Genomic DNA, 13,793 nt, shown 5'->3' on the forward strand with positions numbered 1-13,793 from the left:
GGGCTAAAATGTAGCTTCTTAGCAGATTACCAACCATTTTTTCTGTGCCAAGACACGCCGACTTTATTCATATGCCTGGCAATGGAGAATTTCGTCAGGCAGATATCAAATAATGAGTCATTTCATTGGCTCGTTGGTCTAGGGGTATGATTCTCGCTTCGGGTGCGAGAGGTCCCGGGTCCAAATCCCGGACGAGCCCAGAATTTATCTTTGGCTAATGTTGACTGTTTAAATAAGCGAGCCAAAAACGTTGTCCCTTAAAACAATGTTTCTTCCACAATTTAGCCACTGCCGTGCATATACCAGCATTGTAGCGTTTTGGCAAAAATGTAGCTGGTTCATCTTCTTTGCAGAACACCCAGCATTCTTTTATTGCCAAAAGACAACGACTTAATTCACATGCCTAACAATGGTGAATTTCGTCAGGCAAACATCAAACGATGAGATGTTTTAATGGCTCGTTGGTCTTAGGGTATGATTCTCGCTTTGGGTGCGAGAAGTCCCGGGTCCAAATCCCGGACGAGCCCAGAATATGTCTTTGGCTAATCTTGACTGTTTAAATAAGCGAGCCAAAAACTTTGTCCCTTAAAACAATGTTTCTTCCACAATTTAGCCAATGTCGTGCATATACCAGCATTGTAGCGTTTTGACAAAAATGTAGCTGGTTCATCTTCTTCGCAGAACACCCAGCATTCTTTTATTGCCAAAAGACAAAGACTTAATTCACATGCCTAACAGAGGTGAATTTCGTCAGGCAAACATCAAACGATGATATGTTTTAATGGCTCGTTGGTCTAGGTGTATGATTCTCGCTTTGGGTGCGAGAGGTCCCGGGTCCAAATCCCGGACGAGCCCAGAATATGTCTTTGGCTAGTGTTGACTGTTAAATTAAGCGAGCCAAAAACGTTGTCCCTTAAAACAATGTTTCTTCCACAATTTAGCCAATGTCATGCCCGTACCGGTGTTGTAGCGTTTGGGCTAAAATGTAGCTTCTTAGCAGATTACCAACCATTTTTTCTGTGCCAAGACACGCCGACTTTATTCATATGCCTGGCAATGGAGAATTTCGTCAGGCAGATATCAAATAATGAATCATTTCATTGGCTCGTTGGTCTAGGGGTATGATTCTCGCTTCGGGTGCGAGAGGTCCCGGGTCCAAATCCCGGACGAGCCCAGAATTTATCTTTGGCTAATGTTGACTGTTTAAATAAGCGAGCCAAAAACGTTGTCCCTTAAAACAATGTTTCTTCCACAATTTAGCCACTGCCGTGCATATACCAGCATTGTAGCGTTTTGGCAAAAATGTAGCTGGTTCATCTTCTTTGCAGAACACCCAGCATTCTTTTATTGCCAAAAGACAAAGACTTAATTCACATGCCTAACAATGGTGAATTTCGTCAGGCAAACATCAAACGATGAGATGTTTTAATGGCTCGTTGGTCTAGGGGTATGATTCTCGCTTTGGGTGCGAGAGGTCCGGGGTCCAAATCCCGGACGAGCCCAGAATATGTCTTTGGCTAATCTTGACTGTTTAAATAAGCGAGCCAAAAAATTTGTCCCTTAAAACAATGTTTCTTCCACAATTTAGCCAATGTCATGCCCGTACCGGTGTTGTAGCGTTTGGGCTAAAATGTAGCTTCTTAGCAGATTACCAACCATTTTTTCTGTGCCAAGACACGCCGACTTTATTCATATGCTTGGCAATGGAGAATTTCGTCAGGCAGATATCAAATAATGAGTCATTTCATTGGCTCGTTGGTCTAGGGGTATGATTCTCGCTTCGGGTGCGAGAGGTCCCGGGTCCAAATCCCGGACGAGCCCAGGATTTATCTTTGGCTAATGTTGACTGTTTAAGTAAGCGAGCCAAAAACGTTGTCCCTTAAAACAATGTTTCTTCCACAATTTAGCCACTGCCGTGCATATACCAGCATTGTAGCGTTTTGACAAAAATGTAGCTGGTTCATCTTCTTCGCAGAACACCCAGCATTCTTTTATTGCCAAAAGACAAAGACTTAATTCACATGCCTAACAGAGGTGAATTTCGTCAGGCAAACATCAAACGATGATATGTTTTAATGGCTCGTTGGTCTAGGTGTATGATTCTCGCTTTGGGTGCGAGATGTCCCGGGTCCAAATCCCGGACGAGCCCAGAATATGTCTTTGGCTAATGTTGACTGTTTAAATAAATGAGCCTAAAACAATGTTTCTTCCACAATTTAGCCACTGCCGTGCATATACCAGCATTGTAGCGTTTCGGCAAAAATGTAGCTGGTTCATCTTCGCAGAACACCCAGCATTATTTTATTGCCAAAAGACAACGACTTAATTCACATGCCTAACAGAGGTGAATTTCGTCAGGCAAACATCAAACGATGAGATGTTGTAATGGTGCGTTGGTCTAGGGGTATGATTCTCGCTTTGGGTGCGAGAGGTCCCGGGTCCAAATCCTGGACGAGCCCAGAATATGTCTTTGGCTAATGTTGACTGTTTAAATAAATGAGCCTAAAACAATGTTTCTTCCACAATTTAGCCACTGCCGTGCATATACCAGCATTTTAGCGTTTTGGCAAAAATGTAGCTGGTTCATCTTCGCAGAACACCCAGCATTCTTTTATTGCCAAAAGACAACAACTTAATTCACATGCCTAACAAAGGTGAATTTCGTCAGGCAAACATCAAACGATGCAATGTTTTAATGGCTCGTTGGTCTAGGTGTATGATTCTAGCTTTGGGTGCGAGAGGTCCCGGGTCCAAATCCCGGACGAGCCCAGAATATGTCTTTGGCTAGTGTTGACTGTTAAATTAAGCGAGCCAAAAACGTTGTCCCTTAAAACAATGTTTCTTCCACAATTTAGCCACTGCCGTGCATATACCAGCATTGTAGCGTTTTGGCAAAAATGTAGCTGGTTCATCTTCTTTGCAGAACACCCAGCATTCTTTTATTGCCAAAAGACAAAGACTTAATTCACATGCCTAACAATGGTGAATTTCGTCAGGCAAACATCAAACGATGAGATGTTTTAATGGCTCGTTGGTCTAGGGGTATGATTCTCGCTTAGGGTGCGAGAGGTCCCGGGTCCAAATCCCGGACGAGCCCAGAATATGTCTTTGGCTAGTGTTGACTGTTAAATTAAGCGAGCCAAAAACTTTGTCCCTTAAAACAATGTTTCTTCCAAAAATGTAGCCACTGCCCTGCATATACCACCATTCTAGCATTTTGGCAAAAAATGTAGCTGGTTCATCTTCGCAGAACACCCAGCATTCTTTTATTGCCAAAAGACAAATACTTAATTCACATGCCTAACAAAGGTGAATTTCGTGAGGCAAACATCAAACGATGAGATGTTTTAATGGCTAGGTGGTCTAGGGGTATGATTCTCGCTTAGGGTGCGAGAGGTCCCGGGTCCAAATAGCTGACGAGCCCAGAATATGTCTTTGGCTAGTGTTGACTGTTAAATTAAGCGAGCCAAAAACTTTGTACCTTAAAACAATGTTTCTTCCACAATTTAGCCAATGTCATGCCCGTACCAGTGTTGTAGCGTTTGGGCAAAAATGTAGTTTCTTAGCAGATTACCAACCATTTTTTCTGTGCCAAGACACGCCGCCGGTTCTCCCCTGCTCTCCAGCCTTCCCTTGAGACTGCTGAGCAGTGTCAGGCTCCTATCTCCTCCCCCTCTGCTCTGTGGTGTCACCCCGTGTGTCATCCTCCCACTGCTGGGCCTCTGCTGGAGGGGACAGCAGAGCCCCTGCACTGTGACAGGAATAATGATCAGACCATTACATTTTATCATATTGATCGATTTGTATATACGAACTTATATCTACATGTAGTCACCTTGCAGGCCCAGGAGCTCAGAGCCTCTGGAGGACGGCCCTGCGTCTCCAGAGGGCCGTGGTCTCGGTGGAAGCACAGTGAACCCTGTGCTCTGGGGCTGGTTCCTCCGCTGCTCGCTGTGGACATACATGCTTTCACCTGCACACTCTGCCCGATGCTTCTTCCTGTCATTCATCACACATCCAACATGTTTGACTGCACAGACAGATAGTGCACAGTCAGTGTTCAGCCAGTAATCAAACTGTGTGACTCACAACACAGTTAACAACTTTGTTTGAATGGTGAGTACTTGTTGCACAGGCCTTCGAATGGACTTCAAAGCTAAAGATGATGACTTTGTGTAATTGGGAATTTATTGCAATGGAGCTGAAACATTCCTAAAACATTTTGGCTCTGTTGTTTAAATCCACTAAGTGAAACCAGGATTTACATTGGATTCAATATGTTGAAGTAATGTGTCAACCACATGGTCTGGTCGAAGTATTTCTTAAGCTCTACTTGCTTTAAATCTGTGGAACTTTTATGGGTGACAAAGAATGAAAGGAAAATCCTACATCGTGTCTTGGTAAGGTGTTGTTGTACCACGAGCCTCCAGAACTTTGGACGGCAGCTAGATTCGATATCACGAGGGAATCGTGGGGTCACGTGATCACACAAAAGTCCATCTTGTCAGGTTACAAGTAATGCGTTTGTGTCCAAACCACAGTGGCTCGGACCAGACAGCGTCCTGTGAGGAGGTACAGGCAGCGACGGCAGTGGTTCAATGCTCCTGTATTAGCTGCTCTGCTCTGGCTCCCTGTGAAATCAAGAATATCATTTAAAATCCTTCTCCTCACCTACAAAGCCCGAATGAGTCAAAGAGCTTATAGTACCATGTTATCCTACTAGAGAGCTGCGCTCCCTAAATGCAGGGTTACTAGTAGAACCTAGAGTCTCAAAAAGTTGGACCAGCCCCTAGGTAAGCTGCTATAGGCCTAGACCAGGGGTCGGCAACCTGCGGCTCGCGAGCCTCTCTGTTGCGGCTCCCTGAGGTCCCCAACTGGCGCACCGGATCCGGACCCAGGAATGAAAAACCGATCTATAATTCGGAATTATACATATTGGACACCGAGTTTAAACTTTAACCGGTGCCTCTTATTCAGCCGTTGCGGCACTTGTTCAGCGGTGCAGGAAACACACCAACCAATGCATTGCAAATGACATCACGTGATGCAGCTCAGCCAATGAAATATGGGTATTCTGACAAGTTTCGAGCGAGGTTTACACACACGTGACACACGGGGCTGAGATGTGGAAATAGAAAGAAGAGCAGGAACAATGTGCTGAACGAAGAAGTTATGTCACATGACGTTCTCCAAAAAGAGAAACGTGTTCAGAGAGAATATAATTTATAAGCAAGAATGAACAGAATCTTATATGTTAATTCTTCCCACAGGCAGTTAAATCCTCTGCCCCTGTCAAGAGCTTTTCCCTGCAGGTGGCTGATCATGATTTTCAGCCCTCTGTAAACTATCAATGGATAAATCCAAAGAAAGAAAAGTCACGGAGGAAAATAGAGAGTTTAACTCTGCGTGGACGTCTTCATTTGCTTTCACTGCCAACGATGCTGACTTACTGTCTGCTTCCACAACAAGCACACAGCATGTGCTGAACAGTGACACGCTGGAGATGATTTCTGAGCTGCTGCAGCAAACTCTCCTCTTCATAAGAGTTTGATATTGTAATATCAGGTAAAATTGCAAAAAAACGTCAAGAATTGTCTTTATTCTTGTTCTATATTTTCATAAATACAACAAACTATAGTTTTTGTATATATAATATAACTATATATAACACTTTATAGACTGTGATATCAAATAGCTTTTGCGGCTCCAGACGAATTTTATTTGGTGGAAAATAGGGCAAAATGGCTCTTTGGATAGAAAAGGTTGCCGACCCCTGGACTAGACTGTCGGGGGACTTTCTAGGATACACTGAGCTCCTCTCTCCTCTTCTCTCTCTCCTTCTCTATGAATTGATGTCCCATTAATGCTCATTACTGACTTTGCTTCTTCTCTGGAGTCTTTGTGCTTTCTCTCCTCACAGGTTTCATGGATCGTGGGTTTATCTGGACCCTGGTCCTGCTGACACCCACTGCTACTATCATTATTATTATTATTATTAGTCACATTTATATTACTATTACTGATACCATTACTTATTTTATCATTATTATTGTACTATATCCAGTGCTGCTATTATTGTTAGTCGCAATGTTTGGGGGGAGTTCTTCCTGTACTGATGTGAGGGTCCTGGGACAGAGGATGTCCTATGTGTGTAGATTGTAAAGCCCTCTGAGGCACATTTGTGATTTTGGGCTACACAAAATAAATGTAATTGAACTGGTTTTGGTGTGAGATGACACAGAGAGGCAACTGTTTGTTCGAAACAGCAAAGGCGGCTCCTCAAGAGGTTAGCGTAGATGCTGCAGTAGCGTTAGTCATATTAGAACTGGAAGTTATTTCTTCATTGAAAAAAATGCTGACTTATTTCAGGGTATTATGGCTCATTGTGCAGCACTGTGACGGCTTCTTGGATGGTTCTGTGTAGCTAACCTTTGTCGTGTTACCAAATCAGTGCTGGCTGTCATAAAGTCTCCAAGTCTCTGTAACTCTACTGGAGGGAGGAACATTCTTCCAAAAGATATTTCCTAATTGAATGTTTTAATGATGGTGGTGGTGGTGGAGATAACTGTCTAACACATTGCCCTAAAATCTCTCAGAAGTGTTTAATTGGGTTGTTTGGGATGGTTTGGTAGCTGTGAATGCCTCAGAATATGATTTACATTATTTATATTCTCATCAAACTACACCTGTGTGTATCAATACCCACAGGTGTTGATAATCAGCACTGCAGATCAAGTTTTCCCTTTTGTTTCACCCATAATTTCAAATTTCTTGGTTGACACGTTCATGGAGCAGCATGTCCTACTTCTGCCCGTTAACCTTTGCTGCAAGTCTCTCTCTTCTATCTTAATCTCAAAGACACACAAATGCTCCAAAAATATTTTTTTTAATACCACATTTTAACATAGTCTTTGTAGTTAAAAAAAACCCTGAAACATAATAACCAATAATCAAAAATTAACACAAATGCTTTTGTTTCTCATTTTACAGTAATATTAGACTGGTTGTATTTTTACACTCTGGGCTGCTACTGCAGCTTTATGGCAACTGCAGTTTACAGTTTACAGGAAGGTCACAAATAAGCAGCAAGTCTTATTTTTTGCTGAGCGCTATCTACGCTACTATTATCACTATTATCATTGTTTGACGCTGTTGATCACTGTCGATTACCTTTGTACACCAAGGAGAAAGTATTCTGAACGTTTATGAATGTGTGTCTACAAATAAAATCACAAAACTCAGCCACTGGATCCGTGAATAATTGACTGCCAGCGCGTCCGCAGGTTAGTCTCCCCTACTCAGCCTCTCGGTGACTAATTGTAAGTTGCTGATAGTTGCTGATAGTTGCTGATAGTTGCCAAAGGACAGTGGAAACCTATGCCTTCTTAGACCAAGAGCGTTCAGCATCCTTCTGCACATTGGGTCTGATGGATAAACTGAATCTCTCTGGGAGAAAAACAAAGACTATTTTGCACACCATGGGCCAAGAGAAAATTGTGGACAGTTGTATTGTGTCAGACTTGGAAGAGGCTGGATTGGATAACGGGTTGTACTGTGAAATGCCAGACATCTCAACATAGAATGCCTGTGAACAGGAGTAACATCCCTCAACAGCAAAACCTGCATAAATGGCCTGATTTGAAACACATCTACTTGCCTGAGATAGATGCACATGTGGAGCTCTTGATAGGCATGAATGTGCCCAGAGCTTTGGAACCACTCAAAGTCATCCGGAGTGTGGACAAAGGGCCATACGCCATCAGGACAATGCTTGGTTGGACAGTGAATGGACCACTTAGTGGAGAATGCTGTGATGGCGCTGTGAGTCATCCTGCGTTTACTATCAACAGGATTTCCGCCTCAACACTTGATGAACTCTGGAAACGGCAATTAAAAAGTGACTTTCCTGAATCCAATCGAGATGAACAGCCAAGGCTGTCGAGGGCGGCCTGTAAGATCACACTGTATAAAATCACAAAACTCAGCCACTGGATCCGTGAATCATTGACTGCCAGCGCGTCCGCAGGTTAGTCTCCCCTACTCAGCCTCTCGGTGACTCATTTTAAGTTGCCGATATTCACCTACAAGCTTTTTAATATGAGATATAAATATCCCATTGCTGGATTTAAAAGTAGCCCTAATTCAGTGTCGGCCTTATTTCTATGCAACTAGCAGTCAAGTAAGTTTTACCGTTGGAATTTTAAGCAGGTACAGAAAACGATATGATTGGATGATCAGAGTGTCCATAGCAATGGTGTGTTAATCAGAGAAGTGGTCTGTTGTCCAGAAGAACAGACCATAGAATAAGAAATGAGTATTCAACAAAGCCGTGTAAAAAGCAGGTGTAATGTTTACCATGTTTCTGTTAGCATGCTGACAGTTAAAGGTCGTGAAGAAGGGGCACTGATTGCTGACAAAGCTAGACAATAATCTCTGAACAAATATTTTCCTGCCCAGCAGCAGACACTGTCACCAACTCCCTGCAAACATCTTGTCAAATGCAAACAATGGGAATGAAGCCCACAGACTGACTTACTACCAGCACTGTTAGTATAGTGTAGGCCTGATGATTGTCTGATGACTCTGTGTTAAATTTAAGAGCACATGGCAGATGTTTCCTGGGACAATACTTCACAACAGTCCACACAGCTAGCACTTTTTACAGGCCCATTTAACGGCCTGACACATTTTAAAGAAAAACAGAAGGCCCCCACCTCTGGAACTCATTCGGCCGTTTAGTTTCAGACACTTGGACAAGCAGGGTTATCAGCAGGATTTTAACAGAAAGCATGTGCGTGTGGTTTGGGCTCAGGTTACAGTTCATTACACTGCCTTTCAGCAACTCTCTCACCGTGATACAAGCTCTGTGACTGCTCCTACCTGCTCTCATGCAGACAGTGAAGTCTTTCAGCAAAGCTCCCTGAGGAATCATACATGCAGATCTTGAATTAAATCCAATTCTGTAATGTTCCTCTGAATATGGATTCACACCCAACCGCTGAGTTTACCAGCAGGCTGTTTCTGTAGATCCACTCAGCTGTTGCTCAGGGACCGTGAGCGCTCGGAGTTTGTTTGTTATTGGTAGGGGTACTTGGAGTGTAAGGTGTCATATATTTCTGCTGTCATAGTCACCAAACTGGGGTTGTGTGCCACAATGGCATTATGGTTGATATCTTAACAAGGCTTTTAGGGGAAGTAACACCTCCCTGTTTACCGTGTTGAAGAGCCACACCTCAACAGTGCAAAAACAGCTAATCGAGTTAGTCAGTGTGGGTTCACATCCTGCATGAGTGGTTTACATAACCTCTGGTGTGTATCCTCCCTTTCCTTGGGTCATTTGGTGGGAACAGTGCTGTTGGAACAGGGCAGCAGCAAATAAACACATTGAATGCCTGTCAGTCCTCTGCCAAGAGAGCTGTGGTACAGGTTGTTAAAGACTCGGAATGGAATCCACACCAACTGCAGTAAACTACCCTTAAATGCAAGGTTTTGTGGGTAATTAAGAGATGACGCAGTAACTCAAACAAGCAAGGCACTGCAAAATGATGTCTTTCTTCATGTGTTCATGTCTGATACAAACACCAGAGAAGAAGAGTTATTACAAGGGCTGTAGATTTGTTTGGACTCAAACATCTTAAAAAAACATCTTTTAGTTTTGATTTTCTATCAAATCGAATCCAAATATGCAACAAAGATGACTAAAGAAAACAAAGTGAAAGGTACAGATGTAGAATTTGTTGGCCATATAGAGCGTAAAACCCGGAAACGAGTCAGCATTTTTACACATTAGACTGAGGGTCACCAGTTAAACACGGTTAGCAGAAACTGTGTCCTTATTCTGTATATGATGACTGTTTATGGTCATTAAGTTGCCCCTGCTAGTGCAACTCATTTTATACATCACAATAACACCACAGATTTGTTTCACTCTGTGAGACCACCACAGTCCCTAGACAATGGCTTTAGCCCACTAACCTCAGATACGTTAATCAGCTGATAAACTGATAAGCTAAGCAGTGTTAACGTAACATTACTTGTTTCACCACGCTAAACCTAGACGTTAGGCAGCTGAAAACTGCTCAAGTACTTCCCAAACTCCTAGACATTGTTGTCAAAAGTAATCTTACATAGAAAGTAAAGATAAAAAGGAAAGAAAATTGTACACTTCTTAAGACCGCTTTCATTCATTTGTGCGTATTGTTGAGAGACGCCACTGTACCGCGGTAATAGAGACTTCTGGTATTTCCCCAAAGTTGTGCATAGATGACCATCATGGTTCTTTCTGTAGCTGTAACGCATGGAGATTACATATATTCAAAAAGTGTAACACTGTATGTAAAGCTTTTATTTCTAATACAGTAGCTGCATTTTTGAGTGAATGCCATGATTAAAGGTTGTAACAATCGTCTATTTAAGGCAAGCTGTAATTCACCTTTGATCCTATTTTCCTTTGGTTTTAATCACATATAAACGTCTAAATATTAATGTGTAAATTAGTTGATTTTTTTTAGGGATTTAAGGCCTAAAATTGTGATTTAATTTCTGATTTAAATTCCCTTAACGCCATGTATCTCAAAAAAAGCACAGTGGTAACTACAGTGTAAGATATTTTATCATTTTATTATTACTTTTAAATGTTAATTCCAGACATTCATTAATATCCAATACTACAAATCTCCCCCTGGGGATGAATAAAGTATCTATCTATCTATCTATGTTGAGGAACTTATAATTATCTCCAAGAATCATGCGATTGCTTGCGTGTATGCGTTCTTGTGTTAGTGTTTACCTGTGTGTCTGTCCACCGTGTACAATCTCGCATTCTGCTGCAGCAAACTGCAAAATATTTTGGGTGCTCAGTTATGGCTGCATGCTCAAGGCCCTCTCGTGTTTGAATGACGTGTGTTTTATGATGCCTTACTGCCCATCGGTGTGCAGTGGACTAGGTTTAATAAATAAATAAAAATGCAAGTACAGAATGAAACTCATTCTGTCTGAATGTCTTGATTACCTACAGTATGAAATCACTGAAACCCAAATACCCAGCTTCCCACTGGATCGAGCTGTTGGAAGAAGGTGGGTGAAGCAACTGCAAAGCCTCTACAGGGAGTGGAGTTTGTATCCCCAATGATCCACGTGCACTCTATTGTCCTGTGGACATTAACAAGAGGCTGCCTCATGAATCCAGGCCGATATCAGCCCTGGGTTATAATTCAAAAGGTGAGCGACTAAAATAAATGGTTATGCGTGAGGAGTCATCTTAACATTTCTCAGTGGATTTAGGGCTCCTCTGTGATGCTTTTATCACCACGTCATACTGATTTAACTTAAAAGGAGGACAGGTGCAGAAGGAATTCATACAGTCTGCACTGCGTCTGTCTTCGCTTCCACCTTCACTCGGGACTGAATGAAGCAGAGGAGGGTTTGTTGCTTTCAGGGGCTGTCTGTTTTCTTCTACACACTTTCATCAGCAGCATTGCTGGATGGTATCCAGGTGAAATCTAGTGCAGAACACATAAACTGAGCTGACAGTACAGCCACCATGGGTTTATGTTTTGACATCTTTTATCCCAGGGACCAATGAATAAGCAAGGAGTCCATCAAGTTAGGCTCTCATGTGTCTACTGTGAGAGCTGCATTTTATTATTTCATTTCTATTGGCCCACTAGCTATACGAAGTCCTCAGAGTGATCATGTCTGTCATCAAACACGAGCAAGATGTCTCAACAACTGCCACTACTTCATGATCATAGTGCGTTTTTATCTAAATTGAGGGTATAATGACAAAGGGTCTCATATGCATACACTGAATGATGTTAGCTGGCCTGTATTTCACTGTTCTTGTCGTCCTCTTGTCGTTATGTTTATGTATTGTCTCTTGTCTTGCAATAAATAAAAATAAAAAGATAACTTTCACCCCAGGGCACGAGCTCACTGAAATCTAGACCCTTGTCACTCATTTGTAGTCTATCAACTCTATCAACACGACACCCTGCTCGTATTTAAGTCACTTTTAACCATCTAACTAATGTCATTACTAAAATAAAATCCTCCTGCTGTGCACTAGACATTCTTCCTACTCCCTTCTTCTAAGAAGTATTTCACTCAATCTCCCTATTCGTCCAAGCCATCATCAATCCCTTACTTGTATCTTAGTCAAGTGGCTGATCATTTGAAACCCTCTACGCTTCAACCTCTTCTCAAAAAGCCATCTCTTGATTCATCTGTTTTAAATAACTTCCGCCCAATATCTTAACTTTCCTTCCAGCAAAGGTCTTGGAAAAAGTGGTGGCTGATCAGCTCTTGAATCATATGAATGGCAACGGGCTCTTTGATAAATTTTAGTCAGGTTATAAGGCGGGTCACAGCACTCAGACAGCACTTCTTAGAGTTCTTAATATCCTTTTAGCAGCTGACAGTGCCCAGACATCAGTGCCCACATCAGTTACAGTTGTACTCCTCTCTCTCTAGTAGAACATTCTGTTTGGCTTTATGCTCAGTCTTTTACTAACCTCCATTTATTTGGGAAAAAAGCTTCAGAGTGTTACCTTTCAAAAGAGACCAAAACCATGCATGTACTCCAAATGGTTCAAATGGTCCTGCATGTTCTTTCCCTTCCCAGCTGATTAAAAGAGTTTCTGGATAAATCACAGGTAAGATAACGTTACATTTGTGCATGTATATAGATAGTTACCTAGCTAGCTAGCAAGGCAAGGTGGTGACGAGCATTGTGTGTAATTCGTGGCAAAATTCGAGAAAAAAAAGGAATCAAAAAATATTTCTCTCTCGCCGTTGACTAAGGTCCCATGGGGACACCGGAAGGGGCATGGCTGTGTTTTTGTCTTAGAACTTTAACCCTTTCACAGTGTGTTTTCTGTCAGTGAAAGTTCATTGTCACATTTTGGTCGCCTAAAAATGTATTGTTCAGCGTTTGGTTGTACTTAGCTCCACCCCCTCGTGTAAAAAAACAAGATGGTGACAGCCAAAAATCAGGAGGCTTGAAAACCGTAGTCCACAAACCAGTGGGTGACATTACCGTGACTACTACTAAGTACAGACAGAATGTGGTTTTTATGCTTCACTCAGGTTTCCCCTACTGCACTTACAATGTTAAAGCAGTTGAAGTTGACTTGAGTAGTTCTATATTGTGCTACTTTATACTTACATACAACATTTCAGAAGAAAATACTGTGCTCTTTACTCCACTATAGACATAGTTACTACAAAACATGATCAACCGTATGTAAAGTTTGTTAAACTTGACTAGCTGCAAGCTTAAAACTATGTTAATGCTTCATTTTTTCAATGATCGGTATAGTTGCGTGTAAGAAGTATTGCAGCCTCACGGTGGTTTGAATCTTATTTTGCTTAAAATAGAAGGCATGCAGCTTTGGAACGGACTCAATAAGGATGTTTGTGTTTAGCACATTAGAAAATCAGCCTCATCTACAAGAGTTTAATAGAAAGCATGTGTGCGTGCTTTGCACAGGCCTTTGGGGACAATGTTTCACATGACCTTTCACCACTGCTGCCACAAGCTCTCTGTAGTGTTTCTTACCTGCTGTTAACTAGTTCTGACAGTTGATGTTGAGCAGCTTCAGTGGAGCAACAGCTGAGATAAATACTCTCAGTAAGACAGGTCAATAACAGTTATTGAGGGATGAGATGACATCACAAACTGGTTTTCAGACCATCACTTCTGTTTGTTTCTGTAGCCCAAGTTAATCTATTACTGTAATAGGAAACTTAAATGATCCCTGTGGGGAAATTGGGTTGCTGCAGTGATAAACTGT

General features: G+C 42.0%; 4 non-coding genes across 4 annotated transcripts; all 4 read left to right on the forward strand.

Annotated features, from left to right (window-relative positions):
- The first annotated feature begins 127 nt into the window (after window positions 1-127).
- Window positions 128-199, forward strand: trnap-cgg (transfer RNA proline (anticodon CGG)). Its single transcript has one exon. It is a non-coding gene; the product is annotated as a tRNA-Pro (tRNA).
- Window positions 200-1,102: 903 nt separating this feature from the next.
- trnap-cgg (transfer RNA proline (anticodon CGG)) lies at window positions 1,103-1,174 on the forward strand. Its single transcript has one exon. It is a non-coding gene; the product is annotated as a tRNA-Pro (tRNA).
- Window positions 1,175-1,749: 575 nt separating this feature from the next.
- trnap-cgg (transfer RNA proline (anticodon CGG)) lies at window positions 1,750-1,821 on the forward strand. The gene has a single exon. It is a non-coding gene; the product is annotated as a tRNA-Pro (tRNA).
- A 1,204-nt stretch (window positions 1,822-3,025) lies between these two features.
- Window positions 3,026-3,097, forward strand: trnap-agg (transfer RNA proline (anticodon AGG)). The gene has a single exon. It is a non-coding gene; the product is annotated as a tRNA-Pro (tRNA).
- Window positions 3,098-13,793: the final 10,696 nt, after the last annotated feature.

This window comes from Anarhichas minor, unplaced genomic scaffold, assembly GCF_050575085.1.
Source record: "Anarhichas minor isolate MPS153535 unplaced genomic scaffold, ASM5057508v1 ptg000025l, whole genome shotgun sequence".
Classification (NCBI taxonomy): domain Eukaryota; kingdom Metazoa; phylum Chordata; class Actinopteri; order Perciformes; family Anarhichadidae; genus Anarhichas; species Anarhichas minor.